The following is a 23,939-nucleotide window of genomic DNA, read 5'->3' as shown; positions in this document are numbered from 1 at the left end:
ATACTGATGAACGGTCACAGAAACCAACAACATTCAGTTATATCTTTAAAGACCTTATCTGGTGACAAATGGCTCTGGTTAGTCCAGGACTGAGGAGTTTTTCAGGATGTGGGATCACAACCTGGACAGTCCTGGGCAGACCAGCATGGTTTCTTATGAACAAGGAGGCAAATGGTCAGGGAAACTTAATGATAAAAGACTGAAATAACTACACTGAGGGTAGGTCCCTAGGTCTATATGGAGAAATCCTTGTGTTTCATTTATTTTGCATCACTAAACTTGGTAACTGAAAAGGAAGACTAGGCATCCCAGAGCAGTTGTTCCCATCTTAGTTATCTTCTTAAGTACAGATTCTGCAGTGCCATCCAGACTTAATGAATCAGAATCTCCCAACTTGAGGACATGAATACTCTGTAATTTCAAAACATAGATATCTGTCTTAGTCAGTTTGGGCCGCTATAACAAAGTGCCACAGACTGGGTGGCTTGTAAACAACAGGAATTTATTTCTCAGAGCTCTGAGTCTGGACTTCCAGGCTCAGGATGCCAGCATGGACATGTTCTGGTGAAGGCTCTCTTCTGGGTTGCAGGTGGCTGTTTTCTTACATCCTCAATATGGCAGAACGCAGAGAGGAAGCAAGCTCTCTTATGACTCTTAGAAGGGCACTAATCTCATTCATGAGGGCTCTACCCTCAAGACAGTATCTGATCCTAATTACCTCCCAAAGGCCCACCTCTAATACCATCATATTAGGGAGTAGGGTTTCAACATAGGAATATGGTTGGGGGCGGGGAACACAAGCATTCAATCTATAGCACTCATATTCCAGGTTATGTTGATTGTATTGCTGCTCTGTAAACTCTTCTGCTGCATGCTCACATGCAAACACACACACACACACACACACACACACACACACACACACACTTTAAAGAAAAAAGAGGAATTCCATGTCTCCATTACTAAAGGAGTATGGTCAGCAGTCATAGGATTGGCAGAAAATGCCAAAGCCAAATTGATTCAAAGAAAGTAATGACCATGAGAACTTAAGGCATTTGGAAATTTTCCACAATCCATGGGATATATGGACAAGCTAGGTGTGTATGAATATTTTATATTTTTAAATTTACTCTATCCCCAAATGTTCTGAATTTGACATACTAGGATTTTATTTTAATGCTACTGCAACCTCCTAGAAGTCTGTAAGATATTTCTGACCATTCAATAACTGAGATAAAGTTATATACAACAATTTCCTGATATACTTTTAATATAGATACCCCAACTTAATAGACATACTCTTCCTTGGATTCCTCCCCAATATTTTTCCACCTTCATGTATAATGGATTTATATTAATTCTGAAACACCACACCATCTTATTAAAGGAAAATATGTAAATTTTCACTAGTCAAACTATTTATTTCCTTGCTAGTTATAAACTACAATTAGTTTGAGTAAAGATTAAATATATACAACTTTGCTTTCTTTTAAAGTTCATAAGGCTCTCTAGTAACTATTGCCACACAAGTCAATGGACACTATAAGACATTTTTCATAAATCAATGTATGTACGTGGTGACAAACTAAAAGACTGATCACTATTACCATTTCTAAATTTAAAAGGAAATTATCTGATTTCTTTTCAGGCTGTTTAGACAAGGTATTTTTCTATTCCCTAAAACTTCAAACTCATAATGACACTTAAGATTTTACAGAATCTAGAGTTTGCCCCTCACTTCCTATATCTGCTTCCCTTGATCATCTAAGAGAATAATTTAGGAAGCTGACAGTGAATCATCAACTTAATTGCCTGTAAAATTTCATTATGCTATCGTTTCTAAAGTTAGCCTTACTGTATTGCTACAAAGTGCTAAACATTGTTAAAGGCTGTATGTCAGCCATCCATTTAAAACACTGATTGTAAAGCTGTGATGTGTTTTAGTGCATAGCTTAAAATTAACAACATATAGCTAAGAGTTTGTGTGGTAGGAGACGAAGTCAGCCTCATAAATCTTATAGCAAGATTGTTTTATGTTTTCATTAATGAAATCTAAAACCCTGACAGTATCTCTGTCCCTGGAACACACAGTAAATTCTTATTGGTCCGAGCAATACCACATGGACCTCAGTTAAGGTCTTCTGCACATCAGAGTGTATCTTTTTTGGTTTTGTTCCTTCTTAGCGAAAAGCAAATCTACTCAAGTTTGCAAAGTGCTGTATATTTTATAATGTGAGTTCCTAAGATGAACCTGACATGAATTTTAAATTCTTTGACTGACACATAGTTTTTGAGCTTTGCTTTCTAAGAATTTCTCATTTCTCAGAAGATAGCTTAGTTTTGTAAACTGAGATACTAGGGGCTATTTTCCTTTTCCTGAAATGATTATAAAACTCATAATGTTACTGCAGTGATGATCTAATAAACAGTGGTCAATTCAGTGGGAAAAAAATGTAAGTCAAATTAGTCCTTTTATTCCCAGGAAAGCAAACATCCAATTGGTTCGAGTTTTTACTACAGTCTTACGAGGTAGTAGAAATAATCCCACACTCTAAATTTGTAGGTTAAAAATGATTTCTTTATTTAGCTCCTCCCTGACTTTTTCTTAAGTATGCAGCAAGTATTTTAAATAATTCAATCATTTTCTTGCAGTTGCTGTAAGGAGGATGGTAAGAGGGAAGAAGAGAATTTGTCAGCTGCTATGAATAAACACATTTACGCATACAGGACCAAATTGAAAAGTCATTCTGAATTCCACAAAAACTCCATTTGCCTTACTCCCTGATACACCAGAGATGAGACTGTCACACTCTGCATTGAGCTTTCCCGATACCGCATATGTATGTAGTGATGCAGAGTGGGTAAAATTCTTACACGCGTGAGAATGATGCCAAGAACTGCACTTCACACTAAAAAGTAATCGCTATCAGGTTAGCAAACATAAGTCATCTTATACTGAATTTAAACTGGTTTGGTTTCAAGGACACAGTAGAGGGAGGATGGAAAAGAAAGATTAGCGTGTTCAGTAATTCAGGAATATCTCCTAGGCACTAGGATACGCAAAGGAAATGTGGGCACCTCCCAAACCGCAGAGGGATGAAAACATGGGCCCTGTAAGGCAGAAGGGACAGACTGAGTAAAGGAGGCTGCCGGCACGGGAGAAGAGGACGGGCCAGTCAGACAGACCTGCATTCAAATCCCAGTTGCACAACTCAACAGGCCCGGGACACTTTCCTGAACCTCACCAAGCCTAGGTCTTCAACTGGAAAGGTTGCCCGCAGGGACTTCCAAGACAGGGTCCCCATCTCTCCAGCCTCAACTGCTGGTAGCACCCTACCTCTCTCTTCTCCACTTTCAGGTCCTTGAATATAACCTGAGATCTTCAAACCACGGGACTTCACTTAGATGTTCACTCTGTAACTTTCTTCACTGCTTCCCAGAGGTCTCCTTCTCAACCTCCAAGCTTCAGGTAAGATGTCAACTCAAATTCGGCGGCAGTAGTGAGAGTTAATCATTTTATTTTCGATTTAACAGCTCAGATCAGGTCAAAGAGCATCTTAAATGCTAGGTTTAAGTACTAAATATTGTTTTGTTGGAAACAGAGAGCCAATACTGGTATTTAAAATTATTTCTGGGAATTATGTGTAAAGTAAATTGAAACAAACATAAGTTGAGGGTAGAGATACAGGTTGGGAGGCAGGGCAGCAATAGGTTGAAACAGTGGAAAAGAAAAAGAATGAGAGAAAATATATTTCAGATGTCAAATTAACAGTCTTTGGATACCTAATTAAATATGAGAGTAGGAGTTGGAGGCAATCAACAACTCAGCAGTTTTGAGGATAGGTAGTAGAATACTGGTACCACTAACAGAATTTGGAAAATCAGGTGAACAGGAAGGTTCCATTTACGGCAGTTAAAAAGACTGATTTTTAAGATTCTATAGTATTGTATCCTCTAACAAAATATAAACTTTATATAAATTTGTTGAGTTATTTAAAGAATAAGGGTCCAAATGTTTAGAGTAATCATATAACAGTGATATGGTTGATTATTTATTTATAACACTGCAATAATTTATGCCACCTTGGAGTGAAATACCTTATGCGGTACTGCCTTAAGACCAGTGGTTTGAGAATTCAAAGACCTACGTTCCAGTTCTAACACAGTGACCAGCTGAACTTGTGTCCTTGGTCAAGTCATGATCTCTCTGGCATTTATTTACTTCTCAGTAGAAATTAGAGGACTGAACACGATGATCAATCAGGGTCCCTTCAGTTCTAAAATTCTAGATTCTAGGGCAGCTTCTTTTATTTGTTTCCTTCTTACACTTTCTAAGATCACTTGAAGATTGCATTAGGGTGTGACTGAACAAATACCACTAAACTCAATTCTCCAAAATAGCTAGGACTATCCAGTAACCAAGACCTGGAAATTCTGCACTAACAACAACAAAAAAAGAAAACAAAATGTCAGCCTGGATTTTTCTTCTTGAATTTTCAGACTGATTAACTGAGTCACTACATTTTCATTATTCTTAGACTTGAGCTATATATCGAATCTGGTCCCTCACAAAGGAGAAATGTTTTTCATTTATCTTTTTATTTTTATCCAATGGTTAAAAGAATCATTTATGGAAAATCAATTATGAAGACATGAAAGGGAAGAGGGAGGACACAAATAATTAAAATGGGCAGGACTCTTCACAGATAGCTTCTCTTTGATCGTAAATTATTATTACTCCTTTCATCTTTTTTTTTTTTTTTTTTAAAGATAACGGAACTAAGACTCAAAAAGTTGAATCATTTACACAGTTATGGCAGAAACAGTCAAGTCAGGCCTGACCCCAAACCTCTGCCATTTACTGCTTCACTTCCTCTCCTCCTGAAGTTTTCTCTGATTCTTCCAGCTCGGGCTTAACTTTCACTTCTTCGAACTTCTGTTTAACGTTCAGCCATTGTATCCATGATTTCTTTGTCTCCTAGTTTAAGTATAAAGATTGTGTGTTTGTGTGTGTGTGTGTGAAACTTTAAAGAGAGCAGTGGAGCAGGGATTAAAGAATATTATAAAATAATACATATTTTTACAAAAATAGTAACTAATAAATACTGTCATAATGACAATAATATTGTCATTAACAAATGACAATATCTACATTGAAATGCTAAAAGGGGGGAATACATTTCTATAACATCTTGAGCATTTTTCTGAACTACAGAAAAAATTTTTGTTTGTGAAATTCAACCACACACCTGAGATAAAATTGGCATAAAATGGCTGAAACTCATAAGCAAGATGATTGGATATTTGTAGTGAAATCCAAGCTAATAAGGCCTATAACTTTATATTTATAAAAATTAAAAAGGGTATTTTAGTATTGGAGAGTGAGAATGTGTGTATATTTATATGTCTAGAGGATTTCTATAGGAAAATAACATCAAGCTCAAAAGAGAATTCGACACCTAAGGTCCTGCTTCATAGATTCTATAGTAGGCTTTCTCAAGGACCTGGATAAATACACGTATTAGACTAAGCAACTAACTTGAGCCTTGGCTTTACCTATTTACACAGGACAGAGAAAATGAGAAGGGTCCTCCCGCTGAAAATCACCTGCTCTCCATCTTCTTCTGTAATTTAAATGTAGTCCCAAGAACTGAAGGCTCTTGGCCGCCTGAGGACACGTCAGGAGGCACTTGTAAATCAACCAGTGAAGAGTGTTACAGTAGCCCACAATAACTTCTCTCCTTTGTGCCTGACAGGAAATGGAAAATGCTCCCGGCAGGTGCCAGGTGTCCCCTTCAGGAGTTACATTTTCCATGCAATGTCCTAGGGCTTTTAAAACACTGAAAAACCTAAGGTAAGTGGCAAATAAGATTAAGAGTGTATCTTCAGGCAAAACTACCAGTTTAAAAGAAAGATGTTCAGAAGAGAAAGTCATTTCATAGGTATATCCCTAGGTCCCCAAAGAAAAGGCGTTGATTAAATTCAAACAGTTGCATTTTTCTACATAATCATCTTAGATCATACACATTAGAGACAAATTTTGATTGAAAATAGTGTGTAAAACTCTTGATAAATAGTAGAGTTCACAGTTAAGAGAACAGCTTTTCTCTTTAAAGCATATTAAAGTTCCTCCATTGAAGGATTCAAATTTTCCCTTCATAATCCCCCCTTCAGTGGGTAGGATTTCTAATGCCCCACCTTCCACCCCAAAATATGTTATACTTGTCATTGCAGACCCTATGATACGGCTTAGGACTTGCCTTAAAAAAATTTTTTTTTCCTGTTACAAAAGTAAATCACAGCTTTTGTAGAAATGTGAGGGGAAAAGTATTGGGGTGGCCAACAAGTTCATTCGTTTTTTTTCCTAAGATGGCTCTAGTAGTGCTTAGTTGTCTTTAACTTCATTCGAAACAATTTTGTTAGATTGTATGTGACAGCTGTCACATCAGCGTGCGTTTAAAAAAAAAACCTTATCAAAATTGGTGAATTTTTGTGTAGCCATTTTAATATTGAAAATGGAAGAAAAAAGAAATGTTTTGGCATATTATGCTTTATTATTTCAAGAAAGGTAAAAATGCAACCGATCCGTCCAAAAGACATAATTTTTTTTTAACGCCAGATACAGGCTTTTTGGTTAAAACCTTGCTTTTTACATTGCCTTAAGTATAAATAGTAATCTTGGAGTGGCTTCAGTTCATCATTTGGTCTGCTCATTCTTCCACAGAGGAAAAAGAAATTATATTGGTTTCCTCAGCTTTCCTTCACCCTGTAATATTTTCATCCCATGTTTGCCTTGTCTCACTCAAAAAAAAGGTTTCTAATGTCAAAAAAAAAAAAAAAAAAAAACACCACCGAAACTCAAAAGATTTGTGCAGTGTACGGAGAAGGTGCTATGACTGATCGAACATGTCAAAAGTGGTTTGCAAAGTTTTGTGCTGGAGATTTGTCGCTGGACGATGCTCCACAATGTCAGGTAGACCAGTTGAAGTGGAAGCGATCAAATAGAGACATTAATTGAGAACAATCAACATTATACCACGCAGGAGATAGCCAATATACTCAAAATATCCGAATCAAGCACTGAAAATCAATTGCACCAGCTTGATTATGTTCATCTCGTTGATGTTTGGGTTCCACATAAGTTAAGTGAAAAAAAACCTTCTTGACCGTATTTCTGCATGCGATTCTCTACTTAAACATAATGAAAACACTCCGTTTTTGAAACAGATTTTGACGGGCGATGAAAAGTGGATACTGCACAATAATGTGGAACTTAAGAGATCGTGGGGCAAGCGAAATGAACCACCACCAACCAAACCAAAGGCCGGTCTTCATCCGAAGAAGGTGATGCTGTGTATATGGTGGGATTGGAAGGGAGTCCTCTATTACGAGCTCCTTCCGGAAAACCAAACGGTTAAGTCCAAGTACTGCTCCCAATGAGACCAACTAAAAGCAGCACTGGATGAAAAGTGTACAGAATTAGTCAACAGAAAACGCATAATCTTCCATCAGGATAAAGCAAGGCCGCATGTTTCCTTGATGACCAGGCAAAAACTGTTACAGCTTGGTTGGGAAGTTCTGACTCATCCGCCATATTCACCAGACATTGCACCTTCAGATTTCCATTTATTTCAGTCTTTATAAAATTCCCTTAATGGAAAAAATTTCAATTCCCTGGAAGACTGTAAAAGGCACCTGGAACAGTTCTTTGCTCAAAAAGATAAAAAGTTTTGGGAAGATGGAATTATGAAGTTGCCTGGAAAATGGCCGAAGGTATTGGAACAAAAGAGTGAATACGTTGTTCAATAAGGTTCTTGGTGAAAATGAAAAATGTGTCTTTTATTTTTACTTAAAAGCCAAAGGAACTTTTTGGCCAACCCAATATAAAGAAGGAAATAGAGAATATCTATTGGCCCACCGTGTTAACCACTATTTGCACACTGGTCTATTGCCTTACAGCATTTCTTTCTCTCTTTATTTATAAAAAATTAAGATAACTCTGTATATACTTTTAAAATATGCAATATTCACTTGACCTATAGTGAGAATTTCCCCGTATTGTAGGAAAGCATGGTTTTTATAGCGCTTGTATTATATATAGCTCACTTAATGGATTCAGGTTTTTGCATTTAACTACGATACCCAAGATGATATTTGGTGCAAGGTAGGGATCTAACTTTATGTTTTCTAAATTGTGAACCTATTCTCCCAGACTACTGAATGAACGTTCTTTTCCCCATTAATTTACATAAAGTCACTTTTAACACGTATCAGACGCATACATTATTAGATATATAAATGTGAAATTTCTGCTCTAGTCTGCTTGTCTCTTAACATGCCAATACTCCCTTTTTCACAAATATTGTAGTTCTATAGGTTGTACCATCTGTTCACACAAATTCTATCAGTACTCTTATTTTTTAAAATTCTTGATTATTCTCACAAATAAACTTTAGAATTATTTAAACTAGTTTCAAAAACTGAAGCTTTTATTAGAATTGCATCAATTTTTAAAGTTAATGGCAGAAGACTTGACATAGCTACAATATTCAGTGTTCCCATTTGGAGACATAGGATCTCCACTTATTCCAATCTTCTTTTGGAATCCTCAGAAATATATGTCACTTGCTCATTTCTTTTTAAGTAATACCTCAATATTTTGTGTTTTCAAGCTTTATGAAATAGAATTTTTTCATTTGATTTTTAATTGGTTATTCATGGTATACTTCCTAAATCTCAATTCACTTTTAATGCTCAACATTTTCTTCTCCCCTTATTTAAACTCTATGCATTCAAGAAGGCCCAGATTAAGTCCTCTCTCTTCTACAAAACAAGAAAAATGCAAAAAAGCATGGGCCCTGAGATCAGACAGACGAAAATTTGAGACCCTGCCTCTGAGTCTCTTATTCTTTACTCAGAAAATGGGAATTTGTACCTATGTTGCATAGTTGTTTTGAGCACTGAGATAATGTAGAGCATCTGCGCATTACATAGTGAATAAATGGACACCATTATTTGTTATGTAGGGCTATAAAATATTTAACCTTCTATAATGTGCAACACTTTTCCAATTACACAAACAAAAGAGATCACAATATAGGCCCAGGATATATGTTCATGTACTCATTCAATAAGCATGATAAAGGCAATGTACTTCAATGATTAGGAACAACCACCCTGCAGCCAATCTGCCTGGGTTCAAATCTCAGCACCACCATTTACTATTTATGGGACTTTGATTAAGTCCCCTAATATCTCATGCCTCAGTTTCCTCATCTATAAAATGAGGATAATAATAGTATCTCACCCCACTGGGGTTGTCATAATTAAATGAGTTAATACCTATAAGGCAGAAGTCTGTTGAAATAGGAATATATAAGGGGATGTTGCTATTATCTTCTTTATTATCTATCATCATTCATCATTGTATGATATATTAAGCACTGAGCTGGATACAATGGCAAGCCAAAACTCACCTAGTCCCTGATGTCATGGAATGACACCAGGACTAAGATCTAAAGGATAAACAGGAGTGAATTAGATGAGAAAGGGAAGCAGGGGAAGCACAAAAGGCAGGGTGACAGTAATAGCGAAGGTCCAGTGATAGAAGAGACCTATAACTTGCAATTCATAAAAGAGGAATGCTCACGCTAAAGCAACCCTAAAAATCATCCTATCTGCTGTTTTTCAACTTCATGACACGACCTATTACTGGTTCTTCAAATCAGTGTAGTAAGTCACAAACAGCGTATCTTTAAAATAAAGAAAACAGATAGAAATCAAGTGCATCACATACAGGAACAGGGTGAATTATTTCTTGAAACTTTTGTTTCACTTGCAAGGCATGTGTCTACCGGGTTGCCATATACAACAAATTATTAATCTGCAGTGAAGTCAAAAAAACCTGAAGCTCACTGACCTAGTCCAATCTTCTTACTTTACAAACGGTGAAACTAGGGTAGAGGAACACTGAGTGATTTTTCCAGGTCTGACAGCTCATGAAGAGGCAGAGCCAGGGATAGAACCTTAACCATCTAATTCCATGACTCTTCCCTTTATTATCACGTTTCCTCTTTTCAGATTCATGTTCTCTCCCTTTGTAATTGAGTTCCACTGAGGATAAATAAAACTGGAGGGGATCACTAAATGAGTTTGCCCGTGAGGAACTAAAAGCCTTGAAAGAATTAGTTAAATGAATTATGGGAGGAAATGAAGAACAAGAAGGTGTGAGTTATGGTAAGGCTCTCTCTCACGCCAACTTAATAGGAGTATCAGTGGAAACCAACAACATTCAGAGAACCATGTCTTTTGGTTGAAAATGCCAAAAATATAAAAGCAAAGGATTTTATAACAGAAATTTAAATTTAAAATTAAAAAAAAGAAAACCTGAAGTACTTTGAGTATAATATGCATACCCTTAAAATGGAAATTTTAGGGTATCTTTCTGTGGTACTGGACCACCCAGATGCAAAAGGAAAACAATCATTGCCTCTGTACAATGTGGTCCATCCTCTGGGTTTTTCACTTCTCTTCCCAGTTTTAGGGGTCACAGCACAGGCGTAGGTATAATGCCAGTGGCTGATTAAAACAGGTCGCAATCTGTCTGGGAGAGTTTCTATGCCATCCTTCATTGGGACAGGGACCAGACAAGATGACCTCTCATGTTGCCTTCCAATTAATTCAATCAGCCTCTCCTTCCATCAGACACCTTCAGGGATGCAAACCATCCACCTCATTTCAAGTCCTCACCAGGAATCAGTAAACACAGAGGCTGCAGACTGTGTTTAATGAATAACCAGGATTCATCCTTCAGTCATCATCCTTGATTTACAGCTTGTTTCTAAATATTATTTTCTCTTCCAATAATCTAAAACCTCATGAAGGACGGTGGCCGGATCTGCCTCCTCTGAATACCCACTGGGCATAGTATGGTGCCTAAATACGTCTTGGGTGAGTATCAATGTTTGTTAAAACAACTCGCATCAAGTTTCTTTTTAAAGAAGGGTTTACATCAATAACATAATCCCAATTAGCTGTGCATAAAGCGTCCACCCCCTTTGCTTTACTATTCTATGAAGTGCCACTCTAGGAAACTATTATGGGATATAATAAAGTACAACTGGGAAGGCTTTTGTCAAATAAACTAAAGTTATGCCTTTTATTTTTATGTTCAAGTAAATGTACACAAAAGATGGAATCGGTAGGGGTGTTTTGTTTCTCTCCACTCGGACTGGTAGGATAATTTCCATAATAGAGTCAATAGAATGTCTGAGACTAACTGCATTAGACAGTGTTGAAACAACAGATCCAAGATGAGGTAAGTGTTCATTTCAAACCCCTCATAATACGCCTGTGGCTGTATTTCTTCCCTTCCTAAACAATCAATAAAACATCAGTATTCATTAAGCCGAACTTATACACACAGTTGCCCAAGATCAAAAATTGTGGCTTTTGACTAGGAATTTACAACAGAAAGTAGATTTGACATCTTTAAAAAAAAAAAAACAACTTACTAGCATAAACTGGGGTTTCCTCCAACATTACATATAAACTAAATTATAGTGCATGATTTAGTGCGACTCTTATATGGACCTAGTAAACTTTCCAAGACAAAGGTGGAATTCTGGCCCTATAACCACCAAGGGTCTGTTCTGGCAACCACCTCTGATTTCAACTGGAAAGATGGAGCATGACCAATTGGAATCTCCCATTAATTACCCCTGTATGCGAATGCGAAAAAAAAATTGAAAATATTTTCATCTTTAAACTTTCAATGCATGCAAATGCAAAAAAGAATTGAAAATATTTTCATCTTTAAACTTTCATCATACGCTTTAAATACCAAAACACATTTTGTAAGAAAATTATAAATAGAAATTTGATATATTTAGAACCAATGTGAAAATCATAGCCTGAGATGCACTTTAAATTTATTTCTAACAAATCTGCTTTTTGGAGTCTGTTCTCAGTGGTTTATTTTTACTCCCCAAATTATGTTACTAGCATCTAGGACTTGAGTAGAAAACAGGGAGATGTGATAAAGGAAACATGTAGACATAATGGCTCAAGTGTACAAATTTTCATAAACAGCCTTCTTTTTAGAAGCTAAGGGGAAGAAGTAAGATTTACTGGGATCTACTGTGAGCCAACATCCATGCTAGACAAGTCGGATGTGTTCTCACATAATCCCTGTAATAACTCCATGAAGCAGGTTTCATTATTCTTCCCATTTTTTTAGATGAGGATGCTGAGTCTCAGACAGGTTAAAAATCTGCCTGTTATCACAGGCATAGTCAGCTGTAAAGCCAAGACTCCAAACTGTGTCTATTCAAACTGTCTTGTTTTTTCCTTATGACTCAAGTCTAAACAATAAAGAATGTGCCCACGTAGAGCAAATGGATTTAGATTAAGATATAAACCTGCTACCAGGTCCTTGAATAGACGTTTCTCACTTGCACTAAGTACCTGGTAAACATTTGGCCTTTGACTTCCTATGACAGTCTTGTGTGTTCAGCTTCTGTACGAGAAGCGATTTTTAATACATGAGTTTTCTTTTTTCAAAAAATTTTTATTTGATTTATTTAAACTAAACAAAAAACTCACCCATTTTCCCATCTCCCACCCCTTGCCTTTTGCAATCACCAATCTGTTCTCTCTATATGTGAACTTGGTTTGTTGTTGTTGCTGTTTTGATTCCACATTTAAGAGAGATCATAACAGTATTTGCCTTTCTCTGTCTGACTTATTTCACTTAGCACAGTGCCCTTAAGGTCCATCCATGCTGTCCCAAGCAGCAAGATGTCACCCTTTTTCATGGCTGAATAATATTCTATAATCACTTTATCCATAGATGGACACTTAGATTGTTTCCATTTCTTGGCTATTGTAAATAATGCTGCAATAAACAAGGGGCTGCATATATCTTTTCAAATTACTGTTTTCGTTTCCTTTGGATAAATACCCAGGAATGGACATGATAGATCATATGGTATTTCTGTTTTTAATTTTGAGGGGAGGCTCCATACTGTTTTCCATTGTGGTTGTACCTATTTACATTCCCACCAACAGTGCACAAGGATTCTCTTTTCTCCACATCCTCACCAACACTTGTTATTGCTTGTCTTTTTGATAATGCCCATTCTAACAGGTGTGAAGTATTATCTCGTTGTGGTTTTGATTTGCATTTCCCTGATGATTAATGATGTTAAGCATCTTTTCACACGCCTGTTGGCTATCTGTATGTCTTCTCTGGAAAAATGTCTATTCATATCTGCCCATTTTTTAATCAGACTTTTTTTTTAGTATTGAGTTGTATGAGTTCTTTATATATTTTGGATATTAGCCCTTTAACAGATATACAATTTGCAATTATTTCCTCCTATTCAGTAGGTTGCCTTTTCATTTTATTGATGCCTTCCTTTGCTGTGCAGAAGGTTTTTAGTTTGATGTAGTCCCACTTATTTACTTTCGCTTTTGTTGCTTTTGCTTTTGGTGTCAGATTCAAAAAACCATTGCCAAAACCCATCTCAAGGAGTTTACTGCTGATGTCTTCTTCTAGAAGTTTCATGGTTTCAGGTCTTATGTTCAAGTCTTTAATCCATTTTGAGTTAATTTTTGTTTGTGCTGTAAGATAGTGGTCCAGTTTCATTCCTTTGCATTTTGCAATTTTCCCAGCACCAAGAGACTGTCCTTTCCCCATTGTATATTCTTGGCTCCTTTGTCATAAATTAATTGACCATATATGCGTGGATTTATTTCTGCTCACTAATGAGGTTTCTGATAGTCTTTCAATCAAATGATTTTAGGAATAAGACAGACTCGGGTACGGGAGCCATCTGGTAAACCACCCTCTTTCAAAGTCAAGGTTCTTAAAAGAGTATTTATGCTCCCACTTCCTCATTTCCATTCACATCTTGACTCCTGCAAGTTGTCTCTCAGCCCAACCACACATCAAGGCTATCTGGGCAGAGACCATTAGTTGTACCTCAACACTAGCTCACCACTTTTTCCATAGTATTAGAACTCATGATTTTTATCAGGGCACACAGTTGACCAGAATAAAGACATGGACATCTGCCCTTGTCCCTATCATTTTTCAAACTTTCCTCCATCCTGACACCTAAAGCGCAAGTGTTACAATGGGAACTCCACCAGCCATCTGGAACCAGGAGGAATTAGAGCCACATCCTAGAGATGGCAGAGCAGCAAACTAGAAGCATTAGGTCCTCAAGCCCTGAGTAAAGCCGAGCCATTGCACCATTCCTGGACTGCCTCCTCCAGATTTTACCAGACAGAAAAATAAAACTCTGGCCTCTTTAAACCAGTGTTATTTTCCCTGTCTGTTACTTATAGCTGGATATAATCCTAAATGATAAACAACCGTGGTCTCTTTGTGTCTAAACCCAAGGAGAGTTTACCACATTTTGACTTTTAATTGTACCAGTCTTTTTACGAGGTAGCATGGAACCGTAGGAAAAATACAAAATTTATAATAAAAATTCCTCTACTTACTAGCTCTGTGATCTATGGCAAATGACTTAACCTCTCTTGGTCTCAGTGTCTTTATTGGTGAATGGGGGAAAATGACCACTTACCTCAAAGTGTTGTTACAAGTAGTCAATCAAATGGAAGCTACAATTTCTTGTGTCCTTTTTCACAGGGTGTAAGGACTTTAGAATTATAAATTTTATACCTTTAAGTTTAAAGTACCCTTCAACCGAAGTACCCCTTTTCTAGTTTTACCTACCACTGAATTAATGGACATTCTGGTTTTCTTCAGATAAGTCAATTGTTTATAAAATAAACAAGGAAAACGAAACCCGCTCAAGGCACTCTCCTTTTTGTTGCTTCTAAAATCATCTCTGTATCCTATCTCATTTTAAGATCGTGTCACTAATGGTCCACAAAGGCAGGGACCATGTTTATTTTCATGTGTCATTTTACTTCCATGCACATGGTAACACCTCAGTAAATGTACCCTATTTCCCATCCTGCCATGCTAGTAATCCCAGTATCAAAGGGTCCTTTCTTCTGCCACATAATGAAAAGTTATGAACAGATTTACGCCCTACCTCTACTGGCTACCTCTTGTGGCAACCTCTTATCCTTTACTTTCTAAGTATAATCCTATAGCCAATTATGTTCTACCCCACATTCTTATGGCTTAATAATAAATATGATAAGTAAAACAGACTCAAAAGCTCTCTACAGTTATTATAATTAGCATGTATAGACATTCTGTCAATCAACTGAATGTGTTGGTCTAATTGAGCAAAAATCAGATTAATGTGACAAAGTGTCTGTGAACTGCATGACTGTTTTGTTTTTTTTTTTTGTGGTACGCCAGTCTCTCACTGCTACAGCCCCTCCCGCTGTGGAGCACAGGCTCCGGACGCGCAGGCTCAGCAGCCATGGCTCAAGGGCCCAGCCGCTCCACTGCATGTGGGATCCTTCCGGACCGGGTCACGAACCCGCGTCCCCTGCATCGGCAGGCGGACTCTCAACCACTGCGCCACCAGGGAAGCCCTGCATGACTGTTTTAAACTCTTTCTCAGTTAAGTTCACAGATGGAGTAATTGTAAATCCTTCTCAATTTGCAAAGGCTGTTTTGCTCACAATATTGGCTCTTTTCTGCCCCCACAGTTAGGGGCTATGTCTAACCAAGTTATGAGGGAGACTAAGTTCATTTTCAATTCCTCTTGCTTCTGTAGTTCTTGATCATGTTTCTCCTTTAAATAGCCATGCTCCTGTCCCTTCATCCCTACCACAAGTGCCTGACACCAGCAAGATAAACGGATTCACAAAGAGATATTAATGGCTGATAATGTTCAAGGTGTCACCACCCCGAGTATATTTTGTTAACATGCCTTCACTTCTGTAATGTATGTTATCAGCATGTTGTATGTAGGAAAGAATAGCCAATTTAGATGGCCATTTATTTCAACTACTATCCCAGGGATGATCCTCCTCCCAGATTTCTGGGAGTCAACAAAAAGAGGAGAGGAAGTAATAATAACTTCAGCCAAATCCTACAGTATTCCTTTTTTATTGGATACTAGTCAATTGAAATTAAATATGTAAACACATTTAGCTTTAAGAAACATTACCTTTGTATAATTTGTTAATAAAAATTCTACCTTTCTTCAAAGGTAAAAATTCACTCTTAAAAAACACAGAAAAGGGCTTCCCTGGTGGCGCAGTGGTTGAGAGTCCGCCTGCCGATGCAGGAGACGCGGGTTCGTGCCCCGGTCCGGGAAGATCCCACATGCTGCGGAGCGGCTGGGCCCGTGAGCCATGGCCGCTGAGCCTGTGCTCCGCAGCGGGAGAGGCCACAGCAGTGAGAGGCCCAACACAGAAAAAATATTATCAAATCAAGTGCTATCTTTTCCTCTCAATCTAATTAAAAAAAACAGCCTATCAAAATCTTTTATTCCTGTTATATTTACAAATTGACAAAGAGAATTTTCTATTCACTTTGATCAATTTTCCAAGTGGTAGCTCATCTTCTTTATTAAATAATTCACTATTTATTATGTTTTGCTCTTTAACTTCTTCATAATCATCCCCAGCTTTTACTTGCTGTGGCACAGACTTGTGTACTTTAATAATTTGGTAGGCCTTTTAGTTCTGTTTTTGGGTATTCGATTTCATCTCTTGTACATATTTGTAGATCATCATACCTCAATTACGCAACTTCTTCAAATAAGGTAAATTCTACTGAAATATAGTAGCTTCACTATAGTAGCTTCACTTAGTAGCTTCACTAATTTTCAAAGAAATTCCTAAAACTTTTATAATCAATTTCATTCTCTTAGCTAAAAGATCTCAGCTGAGAGTCATATACAAATGACTAAAGATGAGGGGGAAATCCCCACCTAATTCTTTCTATTTCAAAGTATCACATTAGAAAATCCACTTGCTCCATTTACTTTCTTCAGGGAATCTTTGGTCAAAACCAACGAAAACAGCAAAAGTCATCTGAAGAATGTATGGCTAATCTATCATTCAAAAGTCTCTTTCAGATATCCTTTATATTTATCTTATTCCTTGTACTCCAAATTTTACATGCTTTTCAACATTTTCCATCCTACTGATACTACAATCTTCCTGAATATTCCCATTTCCCAGACTCACTCAAATATCTCTTAGGCCTTAGAACGTAGGAAAATTTGGTTTCCCTATCTATTGCAATGGTAAAATAAAATACAATTACATTAAAGGACATGAAGAATGAATTCTATTTTACCCTTTAAATGGGCTTTAGCATAAGTATAGAGTTAAACATGCAATTAGTAGCAAACCAAGAAAGCATTTAGACTAATCAGGCCTAGACTCCAGGAAATGAGTTCACAGATTATGCCTGTGAGACATCATTCAGGTCGATTTGGTCAATTTAAAACAAAAAGATAAATCAGCTCAGAGACAGGAGGAAAAAACTGTCGATAGCTCTGCTTTTCAGCTGATATAAATGCAGCCTTAATGAAATATAAGCTACTCTTCACATGGAAATAGATTTCATGTTATCCCGATCGTATTCAAAATCTTGTAACATATGGCATTCTAACTTTGAAACAGCCTTTTCTGAACCACCTACATGACAAGGAAGAAAGAAGTAGAACAAAGAGCAAAGGGGAACAGCATCAAACATGGTACAAATGAATACAGACAGAAAAATAAGATGCTTTGTTTCTAGTAAACACTTAGTTTTTCCACAGTATGATTTATAACATACAGTAAGATAATCACTATAAACATCTTACATATTTTACCCTTATTTTGCATTTCCTCGTTGCCAGAAGCCATACTGAAATCTAAGATAGCCTAATCACGTCCAAAAGACTAACAAGAACAACAAAAAATGGCAATGAAACACAATCACAGAGTAATTACTATTCAGCGAGGAGAACAATGGAAGCCTCTTTTCTCTGTCTGTAATCAGTTTATAATTATGGCCCTGCAAACAAGGCAACACAGAAAGAAACAGCAAGAAGCTCCCAGTCAGCTTCCATGTTATAAGTTTACGGTGCCTTGAAGCTTTTTATCTTCATTGCCCTGACAGATGATGGGGACTCCAAAGTTCTCCCTTCATCAGCACCAGCATCCAGACCAGATGTACAAGTTAATGTTCCAAAGAAGCTAATTTTTTTTAATGTTAAAACCTCATAGAGCATGACAAATAACACAGGTTGAAAATATAAATAATTAAAACTTAGCATCAGCAGAAAAGTAGCTTCTTATTTGTAACAAATAACAAGCCTAAAGAAACATGAAACATGCTCTTTCTAAAATACGTTGGTATCATCTAATATTACGGCTTGCTGAAATTATTTTATTTTAGTGGAACAGAAAGTGTGAGTTGCCTTCTGCTAGTCTAACCATTTACATCTTCTATACAGTGACTTTCTAGAGAAGGTTTGCTATATAGATTATGTCATACAGACTCAGAGATCAATTTATCTGCAAAAGGAAGACCATAAACGCTCTCTTAATTAATTTAAAGAGTTGAATAACCTTTTCTCTAACTGGCATTTTGGAGTATGGAATTCACTACCTGTTTAATTCTAAAATCAGTCTGTGTAAGAGCATATCCTTAAAGGCATTGTCAATGAAATTCTACCTTTTTTTAAGCAACGACAAAAATGCACATCGTTAGCATAATCAAAATATGTATTGAGATTTCTTTTCATTCAATAAATATGGAGATACTGTACTTCCTAAAGAGAAATCTTTTATGTAGCTTCATAAGGATGCAAGAGATAATATACCTCACACCTACATTTTAAATTAAATGTTGGGTACTGGGATTTGCATTAGTATTTATTCACACAGTTGTATTTGTCATTGTATTAAACCATAGTATCAGCATTTTACTTAAAAGATTGTTTCTTTTCATTAAAAACTACGGTTATAAGTCCTAGAGGTGAATTAGCTATGTGTTCAGATGCTTGTGCCAAGGCGATCAGAGCCAGGCCACCTCTGGAGCCAGGGCTGAACTAATGGAGAAAGGAACATATGGTGAGGATGGTTCAGAGTCCCAACAGGTGAAGGTGAATGGCGAAGAGCAGCAGTGAGGCCCCATAAACTGTAGATGCAGACAGGAAGACCGGAAAGAATGGAGACTCGGCGGGTGAGAATGGGGCTCTGAGTAGGAAGACTTGACCTGAATTCAGGGGGTGCCAGCTGCTTTGCTAGACTGCACAACGTGAGTCAGATGCCTCTCCTGCGGGGGAGCAAGTAGGAAGTTTGAGATTCTCATTAACTCTTTGAGATCACCAGGGTGCCATTTGATAAATGGCAGTGCCGGCGTTCTGGTGTTCTAAGTGGAGCCCAAGCATCTGTTGGAATAAACGTACATCCTGCAGCAGCCGACTTATTAAAATAGAGTGTGACCCCACCCAAAGAATGCACCTGAGTGATAATGACTGGTACATGTCATACATGCAGTTACTAAAGAGAGAGAGAAGCCGAAAGAGAGATACTCAAGTCTAGCGCGCAGTTCTTAAACACTCCGCTACTACTTTCTTACTTTTTTAAAAAAGGACTTAATTTTGTTTGTTTGTTTGTTTTCGGTACGCGGGCCTCTCAGTGCTGTGGCCTCTCCTGTTGCGGAGCACAGGCTCCGGACGCGCAGGCTCAGCGGCCATGGCTCACGGGCCCAGCCGCTCCGCGGCATGTGGGATCCTCCCGGACCGGGGCCCGAACCCGTGTCCCCTGCATCGGCAGGTGGACTCTCAACCACTGCGCCACCAGGGAAGCCCAAAAGGACTTAATTTGAGATGTCACGTTTAGATAACTGAATATCTTCATTGCTACCAGCTTTGTCTACATTTACTTGGACTTGCATTTACTATTAGTGTTATTATTTTCTACCTTCTGTACTATATTCATATTTTTAATGTAAAGCATTGTCTGTATTGTTTCATCTGAGGCAACTTTCCCAGACCAGGTTTTTTTGTTTAAGTCCTGCTGTAACCAGGGAGGCTGCCAACTCCAGGAGGTGACTCGCACGTCGAGCTCTGCATACATTCAAGTACAGAATCAAGCAGGAGGGCATTCCCTTTTCTCCTTGCGTAGGAGCCCTGAAGGAGAAACTGACTTGTAATGTCTACGGCCCATTCGCAGGATTGTGTTCAAAAGCATAGCCCTTACACAATCTTTCAGAGTAGTTTGCTGATAATGAGTATTTGTTGCCATCAGGTGAAAAACAGCCTCTTGGGTGCAGCTCGTGGGTAAAAGAACCATAAGAGTGGTTAACTGAATTCCATTAAAAAAGAAAAAAGAACCAACTCTAAAACAGATAAACGTCAATTTTAATCAGGCCATTAACCACTGTGCTGAAATTGAACATGTATTTGCACGGAAACAGGTTATTTGGAGAGATGGAGAGATGGAGAGATGGAGACAGAGATACTGAAAAGCACACCTGAGCATTCTATGATCTTCCTCAATGCAGTGGAAGATGACGCTGAGTTGCCTTCAGAAATTAGGAGTGCCTGGTATTTGTCAACACCCTTTCAAAGAAAGCTCACAGATTATAAATGAAATGTTTCGAGAGGGGCGACTTAAAAGACTTGTGGCACGTGCAAAATGCTGCTATAACTTCTAGTGTCTGGCAGGATGGTAGTCTGGAGGGCCAGGTTCATGGCCACAGTGTGTCCCTTAGGAACAGAGAACTGGGGGAGGCCAGCAGGGGAATTTCAGGTTGCTCCAGACATGGTGGCCTTTCCACATCTGAGCAGTATGCTTCCTTGATGAGAATTTTTAAAAGCTTCACCGTGATTGGTTGTGTTCTCCTTTTACCAATATCCATTGCTGCTGGAAACCAAAGCAATCAAGGCGACGTCTAAACGTAGTGTGTGGACCCTGGACGGGCACCAGCAGCAGTGCCTCTCAGGGAACTTGTTAGAAAATAAGTCTTCAGGTCTCACCCCAGTTCCATGGAATCAGAAACTTGGGACTGGATTCTGATTCACTGCAAAGTTTAAACTGTGAGCAACTAGGTGTAGTTATTCTACCTTACTCTCAACTCTAATCCATAATTAATCTGAACCTGGTTGTCTCCCTGACTTGACTATCACAGGCCTTACATTTCAAAGCATTTCAACCTAAAACACATCCATCATTCTAGAAAATAAAGCTATTTTTCTGACTTTTTGGAAAAAGCCCTCCATGTAAGTTATCAGGTGATTTTACCATTCCAGCCACGAACCGTACACTGACTCTGTCAAAGCTGTTTCGGTAACTGAGGGAAACAGAGCAGTATTTGCCAGCTATCAACATGACGTCTGGCCACTGCCTGTGTGCCTGCTTTTTCCGGGGCCCTCCTGCACTGCCTCTTGGTACAGGAGGTGCAAGTTCCTTCTGCATTCCTCACTCCCTCTCCCATCTTCCTCCTTGTTGAGGCCCACTCCATAGAATTTACAGCACATTCTTCCCTGCAATATAACTTGTACTGCAGAATACTCTTTGACTTTCATGCTAAACCCCTACACCTCCTTTCCCCTCCCGGAAGCAGAAGAAAGTTGGGAGGGGTGTGTCCTACATAATCAAGCTGCTGTGTGAAGTTTTTGCATGATAGTTCTACCAGCTAGCTTTCAAATCTTCACTCGGTTGTTTTATTTCTCTACTTGTAATAAAAAGTGCCCTCTTTATCGACTTCCTTTCTGATCCATACTTTAAAATTTAAAGTAATGGTTTCCTTGGTAACAGCTACCCTCCCACTGCTCTTTTATCTTCTTTTGCCTGGTTGGTCTGTTCTAATAAAAGATGGTTATGATAGAGTGGAAAGGTCACTACAGGTCAGAAGGTCTGTGTTCAAGGGACATTTCTAGCACTTACAGACTGATCAGCACATGCCACTTAAAACTCTGAGCCATGGTCTCCTGATCTGGACAGTGGAATTAATAATGACCCCTGCCTTGCATGATCCATACAACTCTTAAGACCAAATTTAAAAACGTATAGGATTGGGCTTCCCCGGTGGCGCAGTGGTTGGGAGTCTGCCTGACGATGCAGGGGACACGGGTTCGTGCCCCGGTCCGGGAAGGTCCCACATGCCGCGGAGCGGCTGGGCCCGTGAGCCATGGCCGCTGAGTCTGCGCGTCCGGAGCCTGTGCTCCGCAACGGGAGAGGCCACAACAGTGAGAGGCCCGCGTACCGCAAAAAAACAAACAAACAAACAAACGTATAGGGTTAACAGATACTACTATATACAAAATAGGTAAACAATAAGGACCTACCATATAGCACAGGGAACTATACTCAGTATCTTGTAATAACCTATAATGGAAAAGAATCTGAAAAAGAATATATGTGTGTGTATATATGTATAACTGAATCACTTTGCTGTACACTTGAAACTAACACAACCTTGTAAATTAACTAGACTTCAATTTTAAAAAACATATTTAAAAAAAATGTTGAGCAACCAAATAAAACTTCCTATACATAAGGTGATTAACAACAAAATAAATGAATGTGAAGTCATTGTGGCCACAGTAAACCTGAGTTACCAGTATCAGTGACAGAGCTTACGGACTCAAAGTGAACGCCAATAGAACTAGGACTTGAAAATCATAACATGTCTCTTCAGATTGGGTGACCCTTTAATCTACAGAGTCAGAATACCACAAACTATGCAGACATGTTGATCCAATTGATTAACTAGTAAATGTCTGTAATGAAAAGCAAATAGTAATTGTTCAGTTTTGCTGAAGCAGTTGTAAGTAGAGAAAGAAAGTATTGCCTAAGATATTTCCACATTTGGAGAAAAACTGGAACAAAAGGAGTCAACCTACCAAAGACGACACAACCTAAACAACCATGGAAAGGGATTTGGGGCCAATGATCCCACACAGAAATGTTTACTAATACAAAGTAGGCTTTGTGATTAATCAGTAATGCATCAGTAGCTATGGGGAAAACCACACCCATAAGAAATTACACTGGATCATTAACAGCAGTATAGATGTCCATCAATTTAAATGGATCTTGAAAATAAGGCATAATATTTATCTCCCTGTGTGCTTTTTTTTTAAATCTTAGGAAAAAATATCGATTAGGAACTCAGAAATCACCAAAACAAAGAGGCTAACATAAGAATGTCTTTGCTCTCTTTATTACTGAAACCACATAAGAAATGGAAAAACAAAAACAAAAAACAGCCCTCAGCACTAGCAGTATTAATTATCCACATTTTTCCTAGTATATAACCTTGAAAAAAATCGGCCTATTAACCTTGTAGAGTGCATTCTCACAGACATTTTGCTCAGCATGAGCTTACAACCAATCCCCAACTGTTAGTGTCAATTCCCCAGGTTTAATGCCTCCCTAAGGTCACTTTCTTTAGTTACCGAAGATCAGAGTCCTTTAGCAAAGCGGCGTCCTTAAAGTTAACATACTGTCATCGCAAAGACTTGCTTTCCAATTCAGAAGATAAATGTCTTTAACTTGTTACATAAGAAATGATAGCAAACAACAGAACACAATTCACATTGATTTTTCTTTTTCTTCTGAAAAACATCCTTCTAATCCATATCACTTATTCTAATATATGAAAATAAAGTATTCATTCTTATCCAGTGTGTTATGCTATACCCTGTGATTTTATTATTCTGAGATTTTCTTTAAATAACATAAAAGCATAGGATTAATTTTTTTTTAAGAAACATCAGTGCTTGTTAATATGCCCTAAAACAGAGTTTTCAATGTGTGGTCCACAAATCACCTGCAACAGGATTAACTAGGACACTTGTTTGGGTTCCTCAACTCCATCCAGATGAATTAGACTTGGGAGAGGAGGAACTGAGAAGTTTCATCTTCACAAACACTGCTGTTGAGTTCCATGCACACTACAGTTTGTGAAACAGTTAATCTTAGCCAATAATTCCCAAGTCACTGCACATTATATACACCTGGGGAACTTATAAAAACACCAATGG

This window comes from Delphinapterus leucas, chromosome 9 (assembly GCF_059928025.1).
Source record: "Delphinapterus leucas isolate spDelLeu-1000000601 "Yukka" chromosome 9, BTC_Dleu_Yukka2, whole genome shotgun sequence".
Classification (NCBI taxonomy): Eukaryota; Metazoa; Chordata; class Mammalia; order Artiodactyla; family Monodontidae; genus Delphinapterus; species Delphinapterus leucas.
This window is presented reverse-complemented; position numbering follows the sequence as displayed.